The sequence below is a fragment of the Hemiscyllium ocellatum genome, chromosome 15 (assembly GCF_020745735.1).
Source record: "Hemiscyllium ocellatum isolate sHemOce1 chromosome 15, sHemOce1.pat.X.cur, whole genome shotgun sequence".
NCBI classification, from domain to species: Eukaryota; Metazoa; Chordata; class Chondrichthyes; order Orectolobiformes; family Hemiscylliidae; genus Hemiscyllium; species Hemiscyllium ocellatum.
The window spans coordinates 51772685-51793615 of record NC_083415.1 but is presented as its reverse complement, the minus strand read 5'-3'; the positions used below and the strand labels follow the sequence as shown (position 1 = coordinate 51793615).

At 40.2% G+C, this 20931-nt stretch overlaps 1 protein-coding gene across 3 annotated transcripts in view; it reads right to left on the bottom strand.

Annotated features, from left to right (window-relative positions):
• Window positions 1-20619, bottom strand: part of LOC132822980 (nuclear receptor coactivator 3-like) — a 261185-nt gene extending 240566 nt beyond the window's left edge. For all 3 annotated transcript variants that reach the window (XM_060836469.1, XM_060836472.1, XM_060836473.1), the window contains exon 1: window positions 20533-20619. The gene's annotated coding sequence lies outside the window, so the exon portion shown is untranslated. The remainder of the gene's footprint in view (window positions 1-20532) is intronic.
• Between the last annotated feature and the right edge of the window lie 312 nt (window positions 20620-20931).

Here is a 20931-nt window from a genome sequence, read left to right as displayed (position 1 = left end):
AGGCACAGCTGTAACCAATGAGTAGGAGCCTGACGTAGGTGTCCTTGTTACACGGGTATTCCAGGGCTGTGTGGGGGCCGATAGAAATGGTGTCCGCTGTGGACAAATTTTGCTGGTAGGCAAATTGCAGGGGATTACAGCAAGCTGAGGGGCTAGAATTGATGTGGGCCATGACCAGCCTCGTGAAGTACCTTATGATTATGGAGGCCAGAGCCATTGGGCAGTAGACATTGAGGCACACTGCAGGTTTTCTCTTTAGTACCAGAAATGATTGCGGTCTTCTTGCAGCAGGTGGGCACTTCAGCCTGTGGCAAGGAGAGTTGAAGTTGTCAGCAAATACCACCACCGACTGGTCTGCACAGGATTGAACTGCATACCGGGGACTCTGTCTGGGCCAGCGATTTTCCTTGGGGTTTACTCTCAGGAAGATCACACTTACATGTGCAGCGATGACACAGGGAACAGGGCATTCTGCTTGAACCAAGCATAGAGAGCATTCAAAGTGTATTCATGGTGCAGGTCACTTTAATCATGTCATGACTGATTGTTGTCTTCTCACAGGTTGGCTGATAAGTGTTATACCCTGCAAAAGACAACATGCTGAAAAAGAGTCAGCAAATCTGGCAACTCTGATTTCGGTCCACAGATGCTAACATTTTGAGTCCAGTGACCCTTCTTCAGGACTGATGTTGCATCAGCTTTGAGCAATGGACAATTCAAATATGATCATGGAGCGGAGCGATTTCAGATGGCATTTATTGGAAGTGTCCTGAAACTCCACAGCCGAATTCTCCCAACATGGGTTCTTCTTCTCATCTTGGCTTGCAGTGTTATGTTTTGCTTGACGACATCTGGCTTTTCTTTCAAAAGATATGTAGGATCTTACACACATGTAGTAATTTGACTTTATAGGCAACTCTGAAGTAACAAATTGCTTCCATTTGTAAGAATGTTGGTAAATCAACTAGTTTTCAAGTTGGAAAACATACAAAATAGCTATCCTTAAATATGAGCAACCATTTACATTTAAACCTTAAAAATGAATATTGATACACCTTTGTGTAGGATCTTCTTCATAAGTACGAGCATTCATCAGCCATATAGCAGGAACTGCCTGTAGCTTGGTTTTTCTTGTCAAACCAATCACAGTACTTCTTTCAGGAATTATCAGCGTCTTATTTTCTGGGATACAATCAGGATATGTGGCAAAGTTTTGTTCCAGATACCGTCGAGTGCATTAAGAATTTTTGAAAAAATTCATTCACAGGATGAGGGCATCGCTGGCTAGGTGAGCACTTTGTGCCGGTCCCTAATTGTCCCAGATGGCAGTTAAGAGTTAGCCACATTACACCTGGAGTCACATGTTAGCCAGACCTAGGATGGCAGTTTCCTTTCGTAAAAAGAACCTTTGTGAACCAAATGGGTTTTTCCAACAAAATAGACAGTGGATTCATGCTCAGCTTTAATCTTAAATTCCAGACTTTTTTTTGTGGAATTTGAATTCCACTATTTGCTGTGGCATGATTCAAACCCAGGACCCTAGAATATAACCTGGGTCTTTGGATCAACAGTCCAGCAATAATGCCACTAGGTCACTGCCTCCCCCAAATTAGTTACATCTTTTAAGGTTTGACTCTACCATGGTGCCCAGCAATTTAGGTGTTCCGTTAAAATTCATGATGCCTCTGACCAGCAATCAGCACTTTTTAAAGTCGAGGACAAAGCACTCCTATAAAGTCTCTCTGCCATACAATGAAGTAGTCAAACATATGCCAATGGTTAGGCCTCAGGAACATTCATGTTGTTTTCAGTATCACAAATCATCTTTGAACAAACTAAGGTCAAACAATGTTCTCAAAAAAGGAAAAGCTAGCTATTAGACTGTGCTCTTCCAATATTGTGGTGGCACCATGTGCCCCATTATGTAGTATAAACTGTATCAATGAAGGCACCCTGAAGTTAAAACCCAGCTGAAATTCAATGATATGCACATGGACTTTATGACTTTGTAGTGTTGCCTGACTTGGTAATTCTCACTTCCAAATGTTAATCTCTACAAATTAAAGGGAAATAAATTCACATTTCTTATGAAACCAGTGTTAATTATTGCAAATCATTATAACACATTTCATGAGAACATGTCAGCCCAAATCACTTTATAATTAAATACTTTAAAATCGTTACTGTGACTATGTAGGAAACATAGCTGCCAATTTATGCACAGCAAACTCCCAAATATGGCAACATGATCATGACCAGTTAATCTTTTGCGATGTTGATGGAGAAATAAATACTGACCAGGCCACTGGGGAGGTTGGATGAGGCCTCAATTTGGCTTTCATTTCAAAGACAACACAGCATTCCCTCCATCCTGTTTAGAGTATCAGCTTGGATTATTGTAACTGATTTGTGAAGTGGGATTTAAACCCACAACCTTGTAAATCAGGAGGTGAAAAAGAAAAGTATCCAGTTTAATACTGGTGACATGACAAATTCTGTCAAAGGCCCCTGCAATTTCACTCATGCTCCATTTAAGCATGCAATATTTTTGGATTAGAGTTAATTTTATCAAGTTGCCACTTGTAACCCTACAATCAGAACCCTGTTGCCTCACCCATATTCATACATCACTGTGGAGTCTGCTTTGAATCATAGTCACTCCATAAAAGAGGGTCTTTGGCCCATCAAGTCTGCACTAACTCTACTTTTCAGCATTTGGCCCAAGGCCTTGAATGCCATGTCTTTGTACTCAATCTTTACGAAGCACGAGATGCATACTTGAGGTGTCCCACATCAACTGCCCTCCCAGGCAGCACATTCCAGATTCCGACCATCCTCTAGGTGAAAAAAACTTGCTCAAATCCCTTCTAAACTACTGTCCTTCACTTTAAAATTATGTCCCTTGTTCCTGACCCTTCAATTAAGGGGACAGCTGCTTCCTTACTACCATGTCCATGTCTTTCAATCTTATAGACCTCAATCAGGTCCACCCTCTCAGCTTTCTGTACTAAAAACAAATCTAAGCCTAGCCGGCCTTTCATTGTAAAGCATTCCAACTCAGGCAACATCCAAGTGAAGCTCCTTTGCATCCCTCAAGTGCCATCTGATCTTTCCTATAGTATGGTGACCAGAACTGCATAGAGTACTCCAGATGTGGCCAAATCAGATTTTTGAACAGTTCCAATGCAGCTGCCTTGTTGTTGTAATCAAAGTCAAAGACTGATAAAGGCAGGTGTCCCATATGCCTTAACTACCCTGTAAACCTGTAGTAACCTGATCTGTAATCCCACAGTTGATCTCTACCACCTTTCTTTCGAAGTAGAACCACATTAGCAGTTCTCCAGCATCACCTCCATAGCCAGAGAGGAATTAAAAATTTGGGTCAGGGCCTCTGAAATTTCATTCCTCACCTTCCACAGCAACCTTGAATACAATGTATCCAGACTTAGGGATTCGTCCACTTTTAAGCCCGCCAAAACCTTCAGTACCTCTTCATTGCCTCTGTCAAACTGCTTAAGAATCTCTACACCCTCCAAAAATTCTGTACTTACATCATCCTCCTAAATGAAGACAGGAAATGAAGTACTCAGTTGACACCACCAATAGTCCTCCTACTCCACATGTACATTGTCCTCTAGGTCCCTATTCTTTGCTAACGATCTCCTTCCTCTTAATGTAATTAACAAATACCTTGGGCTTCTTTCCAATTTTATCCATCACAGATTTTTCATGACCCCTCTTTGCGGTCTTAATTGCTTTAAGTTCTCCACAACACTTGCCACACTCAAATATGGCCTCCATTGATTTGTTCCTTTTTCACGTGCGAAAAGCTTCTTCTTTCTTATCCAGTACTGAATATCCCGAGACATCCAGAGCTCTCTACAGCAAAGGAAACATGTTCAGTCTGTGTTGGTCCCATTGCCTTTTTAACACTTGCCCCTCTGCACTGTTTTGCTGTGGAGTTCCCCCACAAGTAGGTGCCCTCAATCTATTTTGGCCAGATCCTGCCTTATACAGAGGAACCTCAATTATCAGAATAACAATTTCCAAAAAAAAATCAGATTATCCAAAAGGAGATCGCGAGGCCCCAACAGAAACATTACAAAGAAGTGTGTCCAACACTGATTGCATCTTATTTAGAGTGATTAAAAGTGCTGCTGAGAATAATACTGGACTGATGGGAGTGCGGCACCGTCTCTAACTGACTGATCTCCCACCCCCACTCTTCCCATACTTTCCATGGAAGTCTACACAGGCTTGTACCCTAAACCCCACTTCCCCAGATAATCTTTCTTACATTGTTCTTTACAGGGCAGAGGTGGAACCTGTCAAAAAGTTGCATGTGGCTGTGTTATTTGGAGACTCACCCCCCAAAAGGCGGCAGCAACAGCATACATTGTGGTGCACAATCCAGCTGCCCGAGAGTGAGCGAGAGAGTGAGCGAGAGAGTGAGCGAGAGAGTGAGCGAGAGAGTGAGCGAGAGAGTGAGCGAGAGAGTGAGCGAGAGAGTGAGCGAGAGAGTGAGCGAGAGAGTGAGCGAGAGAGTGAGCGAGAGAGTGAGCGAGAGAGTGAGCGAGAGAGTGAGCGAGAGAGTGAGCGAGAGAGTGAGCGAGAGAGTGAGCGAGAGAGTGAGCGAGAGAGTGAGCGAGAGAGTGACAGGGGCAGCGTTGGACAGGGTTTGGGGGGGGGGGGGGGGAAAAAGAGTTGTGTTGGGCAGGGTTCGAGATGAGATATTGGGGGCGGGCGAGGGCTCACACAATGTGCGCTGCTACTAGTCTCCTGAACGGGGAGCAGACTTAATAGAAAACTCTAAGCCCCAGAGGAAATGCACTGAAAAAAAAAATCAATTAACAGAATAATCAATTATCCAAACTAAAGTGCCTGCCCATCTTGTTCAGATAAATCGAGGTTTCCCTGTATTAGTTACATTTGCCTTCTCCCAATCCGAAACCTCTTTTTGCAGATTCTTTCCTTTCCAAAGCAAAGCTAACTATTTTCCCCAAAAGACCTACAGATTATCAGGCTGAAGTACATTCTGGAGAGGAAATTCTAAAGCATTTATATTGATTCAATTTTTGTCTTTCAGCTATCGAACACTTATGTACCTTTTGTGAAAGTAAATTCGACAGCCTTACAAAGTTAAAAAAGGAGCAATTTGAGCAGAAGCTTCTGACAGTTAGCAGTCAGAAATGTTGTAATTGACAGAGCAACCCTCAAATTGCTATTCTTTAGCCCTGTTCTCCACAAGCTTTGCCATACCTATACCCAATGCATTGAGAATGTGCATGTTCACGGAAGGGAGTGAAGTCACTGTACCTATTCCTAGTCACCACATATACATTCAAGTACAAAAAGTTAGGGTTTGTGCATCCAGGTACCAGTCAGTTTTTAAACATGGTGAATCCAGTTACATTAATCTCAACCTCTCTAGAGCTGAAAATTTACATTCCCAAAATGTGGAGTTGCACTCTTCCAGATTTAAATTCATGATTTAAATTTTAAGACGTAAATAATCTAGTATTTTTGTTGCTGCTTTCCCCCTCCCTCCATCTCTCCTTCTTATACATCATTTCATTTTCAGGACTTGGTTATACCATGATGTAAATATTTCATTTAAGTCAAGGTGAGAATCCATCAATCTGATTTGCTGAAGAGACACTTATTTGCTTTATTCATACGCCATAGATCTCTAGAAGAGGGTGTCACATTGAAAAGTTATTCCAATCACTTCAGTTACACACAAAATCCTACAAACATTTGTGGCAGTTTTAACCAGACTGAACTGCAAGTTCTGTTCCTTCACAACCAGAGCTAAATGTGGAATACAAAAATTATTGAAGTGGATCATAGAGTCTCACAGACATTCCATGAATGGTCCCTGATATCAAACCATACTTAAAGCATAACTACTAATTCAACAACGTAATTCACTATTTATAACCTGCATAATGATACAGATTTCAGTCCAACATATGAAAGCAACTTTTCCATTAGGAATCCAAGTCACGAAAAGTACAAAAAACCTGACTGCAAGAGTGTCCAAACATAAACATTAAAAATGAACCATTTTAAGTTCTCTGTATCAACAATATTAAGAGTCCAAAGTGTCCATCAAAATGTCTACCAACATACTACAAATGTGGTTCACTTGTATAGAGCCACTGGCACCAGTTGTATCATTTGCTGCTCAACATGAATAATTGGGTTCCAAATTTTACATGGAATGGATTGCAAAAAGAAAAAGACATTATATAGAACAAGCCTTGTAGATGGAAGAAAAGTTAAAGGGAAAGCCCATGATCATCTTTGTGGACCTCACAGCAGAGGCTCTTGTAGTGTAAAAGGCCACATTACATGTTGCCCATCCATAACAGTAAGGGAGCTGTCAGAATAAATGCAATAGCACTGTAAGAAAGACGCTCAAACTTAAACTTCAGATCCATTTAATGGCTTCTATTTAAAAAGTTGATTTTAAATAAACAATTCCAAACTTTCACCCCCTTCATATGATGTTCATTATCACATGAACTGTCCAGAATAAAAGATTAATCTCAAAAACAGATTTCTGCAGCTGAACAGATATTTCATTCTTGTCTAAACTACACCCTTACAGTACTTTACCTGCTAGTTATTGTGGGTTAATTATATACAATTGTGAACAATCCCAGAATCTAGCAACAAAGTAATATTCCACCCACCCTGGATAATACCAAATATCGTGGCTGAACCATGACTGTAGGAAACAACTGAACATAGGTATTAGAAAAGTTGTATGAACTATGCATAAGAATCAAAATCAATGTTGGATTATTGTTTTATACTCAGATTTTACAGCATGTGAACTAAACACTCTTCCTTTTAAAGCATCCAAACCAGCATGAGGTACAGTACTGCCAAGGCAAGTACAGTATTAGATATTGTCAGTGTTACTATGCCAATAAAGCACCATAATTTAAACTCAATAGCACACTACCGTATTAGCATAATATTTTCAGTCCATTTTCTGACCCCACAAAAATTTATTCAGCATCTATACTCATTTGGAGGATTATAATGGCATCCAAAAAAGGAGGAGGTATGCCAGATATGAACTGCAGAAATCAAGAGGAGAAAGGCAGGAATATAGTTAAGAGGGAAATCAGGAGGGTAGCAAGGGGACATGAGATAGCTTTGGCAAAAAAAGGGTTAAGGAGAAGGGATTCTATAAATACATTAAGGGCAAAGGATAACCAGGGATGCTAGGTTATTTTTCCTGAGATTATTACACCCTTGATACAACTGCAATAAGCCAACTTCTGTGAACAGCCAAAATTTATTAAGTATAAGCTTTGGAGGATCATTAACACACTTCACAACGCATGCGAAGCATGTCAAGAGAAGCTCGCTGAACAAAGGGATCGTTCTTCCTTTATACAAAATCTTTACATCACAGTCAGTAATGCCCACAAGACATTCCCAGCCACTCAAGACACACTGTAGTGATCACATGGTTTCCAGAGATCATGGAATGTAAACCATCACTTAATGGCCAGATCTATTGTGAATTTTTATAATTGCAGATAGTAGTGAAACTTCCAACTGCACTGTTCTTATTTGATTTCTGAATAGGGAATGATAATGTAATTCTTTTATTCTGAATAACTGGGAAACAGCCATGCAAATGGCTCTGAATGGCAAGGGAAGGGAATGTATATTCCTTACAATCTCTCTCTAAAACAGAGACAAACCACCCTACCCTCAGGACATGCAATTTTCTGCAGGTCAGAAGAATTTAACCCTTTAAAATTTCATTCCCTCCTTTTATCATACCATGATTACCATCTAGATGGGGGGATGAGAAAGGTGCTACCTGCTTATTCAAAAGCATCTTACAGCTAGTACTTAAACAAGTTATTGACACACCATACAATGATTATAACAAGAAATACTAGTCCATGCAGTAGGTAGGATGACCAGGATCCTCCCACGTGGAAAACTAAGTGTTCACCAGTAAAGTTCTTAAATCCACAGTCTTTAGGGACCACTCAACGCCCTCCAAGTAGAGTGGAAATGGGCCAGTAAAGTCTAACCTGAAAAACAAAACCATTTCAGCCTGATCCTTGCACACCACTCCATGGGGAAATCTGAATTCTTGGAGAAGAGAAGTTAAATACTGAACAAAATTGACGAGATTTCCACCCTTGCAGAGATGCTTCAGATGGAAGATATTAACGCATCGAAGTATAAAGTGCAGCAGCTGCAGGCTAGGTGAATGCAGCATTCTTTGTAGATCCTCACCTGCTCTCTGCAAAGCCAACTGGCTGGTTTGCGGTTAGCTTGATCAGTGAACCTTCATATCCCTCAAAATGATCAAAAGAGAAAGTAAACCTCGCGTGGTTTAATGTCCATAGGAAGGCCACTGACAAAAAGCATACAGGCCTCCTCTTCGCCATTGTTAGCTTCTTCACTTTTCGTGCTCATGACTGAGAATCTGTTTGATCAGGTTGGGGAGGGACGGGCAGTGGTCCGAAGGCATGCTTTACCTGTAAATGGAGAAACTCTAGAGATGATGTTAGTTGCTGAAAGTATCTTTGCATTTTCTGTCTCATTCCTTCCTTGCTCAGATGGGTATCAGTACGAAGACAGTCACACATTTCACTACACTAAATTTGTCTGCCTATTTCAACATTCTCAGTTGTCTTGAAGTCTGTTACTCTGTTCACTCTATGACATTTAAAAAAAAACTTGATTAAAACAGTCCATAAAACTTCTAAATTGTACTGCCTAAACAATTCAGTCAGCCGATTGTAAACAAGCAATGGTCCTAAAATCAAACTCTTAGGGGACCCCATTCGGGTTATTCAAAAATCATTTTCCTTTGACAAATTAATACTTGGCTAATGTGGAAGCTGTCAGGAAAGTAGTTCAAAAATCTGGAACAGGGAGAAAACAAAATGTTTCTTGTGCTTTAGCCACTGAAGAGGCAGTTTCAGTTCAGATTCAAATCTCAAGCATTTGCAGGAAACAAATGCAGAATATATTAAAATATGTTCTCCAAATGAAAACTCAAATTTCTTGTTCAAGCAAACAATAACCCACTGCCACATATATACATACTAAATCTAACTCCAGGTACAGTTCAAAGACCTGACATTAATGGCAAAAACAGTCCGAAAATATTTTTTAAAAAAAGACTCACCAGTGTTTTTAAATTAGAATGTGTGGTTGCTAGCAAATTGATATTTTAAATTTAACTTCCCAAATAAAAGTCAGAATTCGTGTTTACAGACCAGTAACTATACAACTTTGGTAAAGATCAACATTCTTTGAATTTGCAATATGGTGGGGACAATAATTGACAAAAAACTTAAAACAACTCAGTCTCAACTTCTAATATTCTCTAAAATCTTAAAACCTCAAAATTAAAATGCACTCCTTTTTGGTGAACACTGCAACACAAAAGCATCAGGATATATTTTAATACAGTATTCTCGTCTGACTAAAGCATGACCACTGACAATTGTTTTTTGAAATTCTACAATGCTGTTTTCAAAAAAAATCAGGGGCTCAAGGCCCTCAATCAATTTGTTTTAAGGTTACATGTTCGATCATTTCAAAAAGGACCTAATGTTGCATAATATTAACGTAAAAATCTGCCTTATTACACAGGTCACAAAAAAACACTGAATAGAGACCCTGATTCAAATAAGGCAGAAGTTACTTAAGAGAATTTTGAGTTTCATTCTCACTCCCTGCAAAATAAAACCAGTTCCCTGTAATTACAAATATTCTGCCAATTCACTTCCTATTCCCCAAATAAAGACAAATACTATTGTATCTGGTCATCATTCTTCTTTGGTTTGAAAAAAGATTGCTTGAAGTCTTTAGCATGGCTTTCCCTTACATTTTTCAACAGTTTCAACCCTTGCAAGTTTGACTGAGGTCATAAGCATCTTCAAATTTTGACCATACACAGTGAACACAGACAACTAAAACTTCAGCCAATAACAGATCAGGGTCTTGATTGACCCATTATGTTATAATCAAACCTTTTCCATGTGAATTTCCTATCTACTGTCAGATATCAATAGTTTATTGTTTAAGCTGCAATAACAGAGCTCATCAAGAGTTTCTGACCGGACTAGTGCAAAAAGAGATTGTTGCATTTAAAACCTGTTATAGGAATGTTTGTCCCACTTTTATAGTCCCAACTTCCTAAATTATCTCTATAATACAAGTTCAGTGTCCTCAGTCTCGTCAGTAACTTCAGGGTTCTGACCTTCGCATGGGGGATTTCCCCTCTTAACCACTGGTCTAAGGCAAGGTGGTTGAGAGTTTAAAATCTTTTGCACTGTGCCACAGAACGTCAAACCCAGCTCGTGGGGCACTCTAACCTCCCAATTTCAGGGGGTGTCTAACCTTTTCCAATAACTTATGATTCTGAACGTGAACTCATTGGCATGCAAGTACATAAGTTACCTCAGAGGTTCCATCACCACAGAATCGTAAGGGACGAGGGAGTGACTGAGTGGTAAGTTAAGGAGAGAGATCAAGGTAAAATCTTACCTCATGGGCCCATCTGTCTCATGCCACTGGCACTCAGACCGACAATCATTTATTCAGTCCACCTAAAAGCTCTGGATATATTGGAATCCCACCGCTGCCAAATGTTAGTTTCTTTTTCTGGAGATTCTTACACCCTTGGTGCAACTGCAACACGCCAACTTCTACAAACAGCCAAAATTTATTAAGCATAAAGCTTTGGAGGATCATTACACTCTTCATGATGGCTGTAAAGTGTGTAAAGAGAAGCTCTCTGAACAAGGGGACAACTCTTCCTTTATACAAAATCTTTACATCAGTCAGTAACGCCCACAAGACAACCCCCAGCCATTCCCCACAGTCGCATGCCACTCAAGACACAATGTAGTGATTACATTATCTCTGGAAATGATGATTTAAATCATCCCTTAATGGCCAGATTTGTTGTGAATCTTGTTTTTAAACTTAAGGGAGTAGTCAGAATTTTAATTGCAATGTTGCTAACAGATTTAAGAGGGGATGATAATGTAATTCTTTTACTCTAAATAACTGGAAAATTGACATGCAAATGGCTCAGAATGCCAAGAGATGGGAATGTCAATTCCTTACATTCTAACCCATGACAGAGGCATACCACCCTACCCTACGGACATTCAATTTCCTGCAGGTCAGCAGAACAAATTGACAGTTTATCTCAGGGAGAGAACAGGGCCCCTCAAAGATCAACAAGGCTACCAATGTGTGGAACCACAGGAGATGGGATAATACTAAATAAGTATTTTGAATCAGCGTTTATTATGGGGAAGGATATAGAAGATAGAGAATGTGGGGGAATAAATAGCAACATCTTAAAATGTCCATATTACAGAGGGTGGTGTTCTGGACGCCTGAAAACACAAAGGTGGGTAAATCCCTGGAACCAGATCAGGTGCACCCTGCAACTCTGTGGGAAGCAATTGCTGGCCCCTTGCTGAGATATTTGCATCACTGACAACCACACGTAAGGTGCTGGAAGGCTGGATGTTGGCTAACCTAGTGTCACTATTTTAGAAAGGTGGTAAGGAAAAGACAGGGAATTCTAAACCAGCGAGTCTAACATCAGTGGTGCACAAGTTGTTAGAGAGACAGGATTTACATGTATTTGGAAAGACAAGGACTAATTAGTGATCGTCAACATGGCTGCAGGCGGGGGAAATCATGTCTCACAAACTTGATTGAATTTTTTGAAGAAGCAAAAAGGATTGATGAGTACAGAGCAATAGATGTGATTGAATTGGACTTCAGTAAGGTATTTGACAAGGTTCCCCATATTAGCAAGGTTAGATCTCATGGAATACTGGGAGAATTAGCCATTTGGATAGAGAACTGGCTCAAAGGTAGAAGACGGAGGGTGGTGGTGGAGGGTTGTTTTTCCCAGACTGGAGGCCTGTGACCAGTGGAGTGCCACAAGGTTCTGTGCTGAGTCCACTACTTCGCAGCATTTATATAAATGATTTGGATGCGAGCATAAGAGGTACAGTTAGTAAGTTTGCAGATGACACCAAAACTGGAGGTGCAATGGACTGCAAAGGTTACCGCAGAGTACAGTGGATTCTGGATCAGCTGGGCTAATAAATCAAGGAGTGGCAGATGGAGTTTAGTTTAGATAAATGCAAGGTGCTGCATTTTGGAAAAGCAAGAATGCACAGGACTTCTACACCTAATGGTAAGGTCCTGGGGAGTGTTGCTGAATAAAGGGACCTTGGAGTATAGGTTCATAATTCCTTAAAAGTGGAGTTGCAGGTAGACAGAATAGTGATACCTGATTTAGTATGCTTGCCTTTATTGGTCAACACATTGATATAGGAATTGAGAGGTCACGTTGCAGCTGTGCAGGACATTGGTTAGACCACTATTGGAATAATGCAGGCAATTCGGGTCTCCCTGTTATAGGAAGGATGTTGTGTAACTTGAAAGGGTTCAGAAAAGATTTACAAGGATATTGCCAGAGTTGGAGGGTTTGAGCATAAGGAAGAGAGTGAATAGATTGGTATTTTCTCCCTGGAGCTTTGGAGGGGTGACGTTATAGAGGTTTGTAAAATCATGAGGCACATAGATAGGCTAAGTCGACAAGGTCTTCGAGGTGGAGTGTCCAAAACTAGAAGGCTTAAGTTTAAGGTGAGAGGGGAAAAGATTTAAAAAGGGACCTAAGAGACAACTGTTTCATGCAGAGGGTGATGCGTGTATGGAATGAGCTACCAGAGGAAGTGGTGGAAGCTGGTTCAATTGCAACATTTGAAAGACATCTGGCTGGGTATACAAATAGGAAGGGTTTAGAAAAGGATATGGGTCAAACGCTTGCAAATGGGACTAGATTAATTTAGGATATGGACTGGTTGGACCAAAAGGTCTGCTTCCATGCTGTATATCTGACTAGTAATTCACATAAATGAGTACAACTACAAGACTCAAAAGCTGATCAGGACAAAGCAGTTTGTTTGATTGATCTCAATATCCACTTTATCCATTATAAAACATGTTGCGAAATCGGTGACAAAAAAAAATCAACAAAATGCACTGCAGCAACTCTTTAGGTTATTTCCACAGTACACCTTTCCTCTGCAATCTCAGGTAAACTAGGCCAATAGTTTCATAGAAAATACACCTCTAAGCTTCGCTTCAAGTTGCGCAATCATCCCAAATCAGACAGAGTCAGAGATGTACAATGTGGAAAATCATCCTTTCACTTGTGTTGCATAAATGTCCTGAAATTTGACACTTAATACCACTGTCGAAGAACCATTACTGGGAGGACTCCAACAATGTAAGGCAACCAACGTGTCCTCAGGAGAGCTAGACAGAAGTGATTAAATGCAGCCTTGCCAGCATCACCAGTGGTGGAAGTCATGGTATGCAGATATATTCCTAGCTTCAGGCAGAGAAGCTAGGAATATAAAACTATACACAAGTCAACAATGTTGATAATAAATTTGTCACAGAACGGAGAAAAAGTACAAGTCAGGAAGTGTAGTCAAGAAAAGCTGAAATATTACAATGATTCAGTTTTTTTTGTTGGATGGTAGATAGGAAAACGTAAGTTCCCATAATACTTTGATGATGGATCATTGGGGCCTTTTACCAAACATTTAATCTCTATTCTATTGAGCTGATGAATTTCAGATGCATGTAATGGAAAATGTTCATTACCAACCAATTACCTCCCCAACTAATATTAATTTGTGCCAGGTAAATTGACGAGGAGAAAGTGAGGTCTGCAGATACTGGAGATCAGAGCTGAAAATGTTTTTTTTAAATCCTTGTACAGGAAGGAAGAGAGCTTCTTCAAGGAAGGCATCCTTGCAAGTGGATTTGCAGTAGGTTAAAATCTTCGAGAAGAAAATGAGGTCTGCAGATAGGGAGGAAGAGAGCTTCTTCAAGGAAGCTGCCTGACCTGCTGCGCTTGTCCAGCAACACATTTTCAGCCCAGGTAAATTGACAGTTACGCAAAATGGACATCTAATCCAACATTTAAAAAATCTTCCTGTTTTATTCCAATCAGATAAATCCTATTATGCAATTATGACTTCAGATTCACATAAATAAAAGTCCAAAAACATTTGTGAACCTTACTTAGGTGATGGTAATTTTTTGGGGAGGAGGAGGGAGGAGGGAGGGGGGGGAAGAAGAAGAAGAGAGAAATTAAATAAATTGCATTTAGCTAATGGTAACTTAAACCATTTAGTAAATTTTGCAGATGTGGACAATGCTTACAATTTTTAAAATGCATATCAATCCTATAACAATCCTACCCCAATTTTGCTGAGATAGCACTTTTCCATGCAGTTTTCTTTACACTGTCAGCTATTTACACAGCTAAGCAGATTAAATATTTGTTCAACAAGACCTACAATGGCCTATGCAAAGCTCAAATACTGACAAAATAACTCCGTATATTCAATATCAGCATGCATCTCATTACCTCATCTAAGGCATAGCAATGATTCTATGATTTATTTCCAGGACTTAGACAAACAAATTCAGTTCCCATTGTACAACATAACAATTTACAAAAGTTCTGACCAACCAGAATATCAAATTTGATTTATCAAATTTCTGTATTGCTGTCAAATTACTGCATAGTGAAAAATGATTAGAAATAAACCGGTGTGGATACTGCAAACTGACCTCTTATTATAATAGCTTACATCTTAAAAATTGAGGATATAAGATGTTCAGTAATCTAATAGATTTGTGTAACTTTGTATTTTGACTGGGGGGAAAAAAAAGACAGCAGTAACCCAAGCTCCTGCAACTAATCAGCCTAGAAGCAATATTGGCTGCAGCGTTTGGGCACCTCCCTGCACATTCAGCCAGGAAGGCATGAAGTTTGGGGTTGGGAGGAGGAGGATTCAAATTAATGTATGAAAACAGGATGCAAGAACTATACCCAGGTACTCTGAATGTAGCTTTCATTCAAAGTAATTTAAATTAATTGGATTCACTAAAAAGCTACTCATTAAGCTACATCGTTCCTGAATCAGAGATTCAGTTTAAATTGCTATTACATTTATCATTTAAGAACTGTGCTTTTCCATTGAAAATTATACATTTATTATGATTTGTGACAAGTGTTCCCATCTACAAAAAAAGGTCTTCAAGAGAAGCTGCTAATCAATTTGGAGAGGGAGGACAGCCAAGATAAAGCAAATTACTTGTAGTGTAATGTACCTCAATGTTAAGACCTGGAATGCGTTGTCTAAATCGGGTTGTGGAAGCAGTTTCAACAGTAGCTTTCAAAAGGAAACTGGATATATGAATAAATGAAATATTGAGATGTTTGCATTAGTCATATAGTTCTTTCAAAGAGCCAGCACAAGTATAGTAGGCCAAATGACATGTTCAATATTGAGATTCTAAGTATTCAGGAACCAACAAAACTGGTCATTTCAAAACAGAACTGGTCAGTTCAGGTTATAAACCAGTATTCTGAATACTATTTTATCATATTCACAGGGCCAAAGCATAGCAGCTCCATGAAATTACAAAAACAGTTTCCTGGAAAAGCTCAACAGGTCTGGCAGCATTTGTGAAGAGAAATCAAAATTAGCGTTTTGGATCCAGCAACCCTTCCTCAGATTCGATGGCAGCTAGGAAAATATCAGTTCATATGCAGAAGATAAAAAAGGTGGAGGTAGCTGGTAAGGAGTAAACAATAGGGAGGGATAGAGCCCAAAGAGAGAACAACAGTTGGACAAAGAAAAGGAGTCAATAGCAATATCGCTAGAAGGGTGAATGGAGACTGTTAGTGGCTAACGATAGGTAGTGTGCAATGGCAGACTGTGTAATAATAAGAACTTGTGTTCGGGGTAGTGGGGTAGGACATAGGGGAGTTCAAGCCCTAAAATTATTGAACTCTATTGAGTTGAGGGTTGCAGGGTCTGCAAGCAGAAAAGGAGGTGTTCTTCCAGCTTACACGGAGCTTCACTGGAGCACTGCAGCAAGCCTGAGAAATATATTGGCCAGGGAACAGGGTGACGTGTTCAAGTCACAGACAACTGGAAGCTCGGGTCTTTTTGCTGGCAGAATGTAGGTGTTCTGCAAAGCGGTCACCCAGTCTATGCTTTATTTCCCCAATGTAGAGGAAACCACATTGTTAGCAGCAAATACAGTAGATTGTGAGAAGTGCAGGTAAAGTGCTGCTTCATCTGGAAGGTATGTTTGTGCCCGTGGATATATTAAGGAGGGAGGCAGGGGAAGGTGCTGTGGGGCAGATGGGTGGCGGTGTTGGGAGTGTAGGAAGAGTGGACCAGACTGTCCCAGAGACAATGGTCCCCGCTATTTTTCTAGCTACCATCAGTTCTGAGCTTTTCCAGCAACCTCTTTCGTTTTGATTTACAGCAGCCGCAGTTCTTTTGGTTTTACTTTAGTCCATAAAATACAATATTGCTTAACCTAATGATGCACAGAATATATGTATTTATTATAAAATCCTAATATTCTCATGTTGCAAAATGTTGAGCAACGTGCAAACAAATGTAGGTGATCATATATACTTTTCTCCTTCTCTTCAAATAATTTTACTATAAATAGCAATACAAGCAAGCAGTTCAGTGAAATAATTTTCTTACTGTGTCATCTGTCACCCACTGCAGAAATCCAGCAAGACTGTTACAGTGGACATATTAAGTCAACCACTTAGATTATTTTAAATGTCAGGTATAGTGCATAAAATGTTAAGCAACCCAAAAGGAGGAAATAGGAGAAAAGAACTTGACAAAATGGGGGCCAGGATGAAAAAGATACAAAAATAAATCAACAGTTGTTTACTTAATTTAAAAAGCCACTCATTTTAAATAGTGAAATATTAACATTGATATTAATATATACTAAATATAGATTTCATAACATTCTAAAACTAGAATCTGACTGCCTTGAAATAAAATTAAACTAGTCTCGATATGGATACTACAAAGTGAATATGGAAAATAAAAGCAATATTCACTAAGTCAGACAAGGATTATGTCTTAGTAATTCAGACGTGGGTGCCATGTTATTTTTTAAAAAACTTTAAAATAGATATTATGAAGCAATGAAAATATTCTGAAAAAAACATGCCGGTTAATGCTACATTGTTACTTTGCAAACTGCGCTCTGAAACCAAGCCACAAGACGCCGCCAATATTCATCGATGTGATCATCCTCTCTTATAAATAGAACACACTTGAACAAATTTACAAAAACAGGACACAGCCTATCAGAAAAAAATTCGAGCACCCACGTGGCTGTAGATACAGTACAGTAACCCAGCTAGCTCTGCCTAACTGCTTCTGATAGTAACTGCAGTCAAACTAAACACTACGCGAGGTCATCTAGTGGTGTTGCTATAACGACATCCTTGGCTGTTTCAGACTGACGTAACAACCGTATGTAAGTTGTAGTCAGTTGGAGGTTTGATCCGGAGTCTTCAACACAATCTGAACGGATAGGAAAATTGATCACTATTTCCTTAACCAAACACACAGGTAAAACTGTTCCGAAGTAAAGCAGAGCTATGACGGCTGCAGACGGAACTCTTTCCATTCAAAGTGTTTTAGCAGCCACCATGAAAAAGAAACACACCCTGACAATTTGCAGTACCAGTCTAGGAAGTATCAAAATTGCAATAAAATTGTTTTATAGTTTGGTTCAGACATTTAATAGATGTACAACTAACATTTGACTCGGAAATGATTGTTCCACCCGCCGCTAGTGTTAAAAATGTTACAGCAATTCATTTATTTTAATGTCAGCTTTGGAAAAGTCAGCAAGTGCCCTGCCAGAAAAAAAAGCATGGTTCTAATTAAGGACAGGTTAAAAGGTTGCATTCGAAATTTCGGCACTCCTCAACAAACATACTTCTCACGCGTCTCCATTAAGTCTATCAAATCTAATCGGGTATTCATCGAAATATGTCAACTAGCATTATCCTGCCTACCTCTTTTTGTCCTGTTCTCAGTGTTAAGAAAACAGCAAGAAAAATTGCACTGGTTCACGTGAACAACATCACGAATCACATCGTCATCTAAAAAGGCTTTTGACCCCAAGTGTAAAATAGTTCAATACCTTTTTTAAAAAAAAATGACCAAACCAGGGAGAAGATCTTAAACAGGCATTGTTCACAGAAATACTGAGCACACCATTTAGCTTAATATTCTCTGGAAAGTAGCTTCAGGCTCTTCTAACAGGCCTGCCAATAATGGCATCCAAACAAGATGTAGATGTCAGACCCACCAGTACGTTAGCGGCTGTCTATCAACAGGGTCTCAACAGACACACCAATGATAGCGGCTTACGAATGCTATCAGCAAACAAGCCAATAGCAGAAGCCCCTCTGCACGCTGTCACCAGACCCGATGACAACTCAGGAACCTATCCTACTGCTGCTTGCACATCTACAATTAGAAGCAAGCTATCAAGGAACTGTCACGTTGAATTATCCTGCTCAACAAACAACGTTGCGCTCTTCTAACGTACAAGCTGCAGGTATAATCACTGATTTAAAACATACTTAAATACCATAGTTTCTATAAATCGACAGCCGCTGGAAATTACAACCGAAGCCAATAAACAAACAACGCAATTAATTCATAGGTACAAACAACATAATACATACTCGCGACCTTCTGAGCAAATTTTCTAAAAATAGCGGTCAAGTTATATTGCATATGTTTTAAGCATACGTGCACCATGTGCATTTTTTCTGTCGGCAAGTACAATTGGACTGCAGCGGCAGAGAAATTAATTTACTTATTTTTCACCAGTTTCACACACGATAAAAAATTCCAAAAGTACAGAAAATAAAACGTTTGAGCGAACCTTAATAATGACAACTATATTTTGGATACGCTTAGGCTGGTACAAAATATTTCATCTCTTAACCCCGATCTTCAAACTTTTCTGGGTAGAAGACCACGAATAAACGTTGACATACATATCTTAAAGCCACAGTCAGTTATCAGAAGGAAAACATTAAACAGTTTCAGGTGTTAAATAGAAGTGTCATGCTAACAAAGTGAAATACATAAATTGGATGACCTTGGAGATTTCCTGGGATCCCTCAGATATTGGAGGCTAATTTGAAAACCTATGCCCCAGAACAATGTGCTCCATTGACGGAAATGTACTTAACGTCTCGTCTATTTTCTTTTTCTGCAATGGGTAAGACAGCTATACTGTATTGATTAGGAACACCTAACGTTCAATTCCTGATCTCAGATAGGACACGAGATAACGGATAGTTAGCGTTTACAGTATCACGATTAGGATTGAATGAATGCTCCGAATCGCTATCGAACAAGCCTAATTACTAAAAACACAGGGGCAAATGTGGACAGTTTTACCTTCAAAAACCAATACCACCCCTTCCTTATTTACGGTCGTTCTCCTAGCTCTCCTGAAGGATAATAATTTCAAGCATAAAGACGGTAAGCGACTAGAATCGCACCCAACGAGTCATATTTAATGACATAAAGGGAATAACGCAGATGAAAGCTTTAAAACATGCATCTATAGATTATGCTAACATAGGACTTTAAATGCGCATTGGACGGCCACAAAAACTGGCAGTGAACATGCTACGAAAATGAAGACAAGAATACAGCTGTCCTTAGCCGCTCACACAACCACGATCGTGACCAATTTGAACAAGCATGTTTTCTAAAACCTAAACAATAAGACCGCGGGCATGCTAATATATTCAGAAATGGGTTTCAATTCATGGTGAAACATTTAATGGAGAAGTAATTCCAGCACTCCTCCCCACCCCCACCATTTATTTCAGTGCACACCATCGGCATGCAGAGAAGGACTGACAGAGTGGACGAGCCGTTGGCAACCAAAAAAAATCACTAAATACCATTTCGAAAGAAAATTGACCCCATGATTTGAATAAATCATTTCTTTGCTGCTGTTACACACACACACACAAACACAAAACCAGCCCCCCCAGCCCAAACTAACGTTGACAAGGCTCGAGATGCTATAGCGACAGATTGATTGACAGGGGTCTCGGCCCATGGGAGGGCGCACCGGGGAGGCGGAAGGGGCCAATGGCTGCGAGACGGGGGCGGGCCCGAAGCTCCTAAGTTCGGCCTCAGCCATTAAGTTGTCCCGAAACAAGATTTTTTTTTCCCCCCACCGTGTGCGCGCGCTCCGGATGGTGGTGGTGGTGGGGAAAGAAGGAAAAGGGCTGAGGCGACATGGCCCCATTCACGAAGCTCGGGGGGAAAAAGGGAATGCGCGCCGCAACCTTTCTCCAAATTGACAGGTTAGTTTGAGGCTCTCAGGTGAACTTCAGTCCGGGACGGAGCTGAAGGCGGGCCCTAGGGCGGGGGATAGGGGGGAGGGAAGAGGATTCTCCACAAAGGGAATGAAGAGAGGGGGATGTGGAAGAATTATTTTTTCTTTATTTTTAAAAAAACATTTTTTTAAACCCACGAAACCAAACAATCGCTTGCTCCTCACCTAAACGCCCCAGCTCCAGCACCAACTTACCGCGCTGCCTGTTACTCGGAAGAACATTCCAGTATCCTGACCTTCGTTTCTCTAAATAAGCCGAGGAAAAGCGCCGCCATGTTGCTCCTTGTTTATTTAAATCTCGAACACTCCCAGGGAGGGTGGGACCCCTCACTGCGCATGCTTGCCGGGGGCCCGCCGCGGTGTCTCCTGGGAGTTGTAGTCCGCCTACCCGAGACGCATCAGGTGCGCAGGTGGTCGCGAGGGAGGAAAGTCTGATGGATGTTGGGTGACCAACAGAGGAAGAATTTTGGTCGGTTGCAAAGTCTGCTGCATCTCCCTGCAAGGAAAAAATTAAAACTGCGCATCTGCAATAAATATTTAAAATTACCAAATTAACTGTTGTATAAAGACAAGGCCAGGTATGTTTTTTTTGTA